The sequence below is a fragment of the Charadrius vociferus genome, unplaced genomic scaffold, assembly GCF_000708025.1.
Source record: "Charadrius vociferus isolate BGI_N301 unplaced genomic scaffold, ASM70802v2 scaffold621, whole genome shotgun sequence".
Lineage (NCBI taxonomy): Eukaryota > Metazoa > Chordata > Aves > Charadriiformes > Charadriidae > Charadrius > Charadrius vociferus.
Window position 1 is genome coordinate 1002661 of NW_009646926.1, and position 2387 is coordinate 1005047.

Below are 2387 nucleotides of genomic sequence, written 5' to 3' on the forward strand. Positions count from 1 at the left end.
GTTATTGAGATACTCTGTTATTCTTTGTCTCTGTAAAGCTACAGGGAATGATTCCCCTCTCAGACTTCTGCTAGTGTAGCTCCATGTGACATAAAGAGTTTTGACTTTACCCAAATGCAAGAGGAGAATGAAGTCTCCAGTTTACAAATCCTCCAAGTACAAACAGGCTGTTATGACACAGGACATTCCTTTTCTTTCAGGAAGGTCTTAAAATCATATTTATGAAAATATAGTATAGTTTAGGATGCTGGGCTTATTATGCATATTTTTATACTAAGATTCACACACAAATGTTCAAGAATAAGAATCTGCCTAGTACCTTTCTCAGGATGAGAAGGCAAACATACTAGAAAAAGGGGTGACATAATTTTGCCAACCAAACCCATCATTCTTTAAAATTCTCACAAAAGAACACTTCTTCACCTGATTTTGCAGTGCATGTAAACATCTTTCCCTTTGTGTTCTTTCAGCATTGTGCAGTACCTTTGGCTTTCTGCAAAGGGCTTTATTTTCAGTACCACACACAAGAGGCTCAGGCATCTTGAGACACAGGGAAAAACAGTGCTTCTCTTTCTTCTTTTTCCAGATGTCTTACTTCTGCACCCTGGAAAAAGAGCATATCCATTTGCATAGTTCTCTCCTCTTGCTCACAGTGCAAGCTTTCATATTTAGCATACAGATGTTGTTTCCTAAACCTCATTAAGCAGGGAATATTTTTACTAATCCAATTCAGCAAATTATAATTTTATCCGAACTGTCCTCTAGAAAGAGCTTTTAGAAATTGCTCTGTAACTCATTTGGAATATGCACACAGATTGAAGGATTTCTTTCCCAAACAGAAAGACTTCATCCCTCATTAAAACCCCACAAAACCAACACAGGACAATAGTTAACATTGCTAACTCTAATATAATGTCTGTTTTCTGTACCATAGATAAAAATTAAGTGTCTTACAAGAAATGACCTTTTATATTAAGTCTCTTTTCAGGAGCATGCATTTCCCTTACAGCCGCTGTCAGTATTTAACATACCTGACTAATGGGAAAAGGGGACATTTTAAAATCAGCAGTGTGCGGGTGTCACGTTGCCAAACACATGTGCACGCATTTCTTCTGCTCCTGGGGTCTCTATTTCTGATCCTTGTCTTATGAATTAATGGCATTTAGATTTTCGCAAATCCAGCATGCCACAGTTCACAAAAAGCTAGCCATTTCTTTGTTGGCTGGATTTTTATGGCATATACTGCCATGGTATCAAAACAATGTGTAAATGACAGAAGTACATCATCCTAAGGTCTCAGCCTCCACTGCCTGTGCTTTATTTTTCTTAGTATGAAATAAAATAGCACAAGATTTAATAAACTGGTGCAAATTTGATTATTTTGCATGGGTTTGACTTTGCTCAAGATATTAAAATACCAGCATGCTAATTAATGAAGACAAAACAGTAGCAAATCACAATGGATCCAGCTTGAGCAAAGAATGCTCATGAAGAATGAAGAGGTCGTAAGAATTAAAAGATACTTGAAGAGGCATTGGCTTACGCCTTAGTCATGGACTGAAAATGACATTACACAAATCATCAAATCTCCTATATCTCATTATTTTTCAGGGACATTGTCAGGTCTCTGAGTTTCAACCCTGCTCAATTGTTTGGTTTGCTTCCTTAGCAGAACAAAGACTGAAGTATTTACTAGAGTATTCAAATATTATTTTATAGACCATTGCACATAGAACAAGTAACATTTTCAGCATACACAGCTTAGGGAATAGCAAGAAAACTTGAACATGATGAAAAATGAATGAATTTTGAAACAACAAAACAATGAACACGCACACACACACACACACACACAAAGCACAAGGTCAGGTTCTAATAGGAAGTGGAATTGAGATAAAAATGGGGGTAACCACTGTTTTTCTGCTTATACAATCAAACCCAGAATTTAGCACAGGCTATTTGATTCTGCCATCAAAATATGACTTCATTACTTACTCTATAGCACTACAATAAATTACTTTGGGATGTAGCCTTTGAAACTCATGGCATACATAGCCCATTAATTCCAACTTTTGCCTACTCTGCACAGCCACATCCATCAGTCTTATCTTCTACTCTGCACGATGACCCATGTCCTTAATTGCCAAAAAGAAACATAGGGATAATGAAACCCACAAGCAGCATTTGCTTGGCTTTTCATGCAGCTAGCAGGTAGGTTCAGATGAATGTGTTTCAGCTGCAGGGAAATCCCCTCTGCTGGCCACAACAGCCCTTGAGGGGCCAGACATCCCAGCCAGGAGGTCCTGCTGGGCGACAGGCAGTTTGTCACCCCAGGCACGGTGAGTGAACCGGCCGCGCCGCCGCTGCAGCCGCGAGGGCACGCCCCG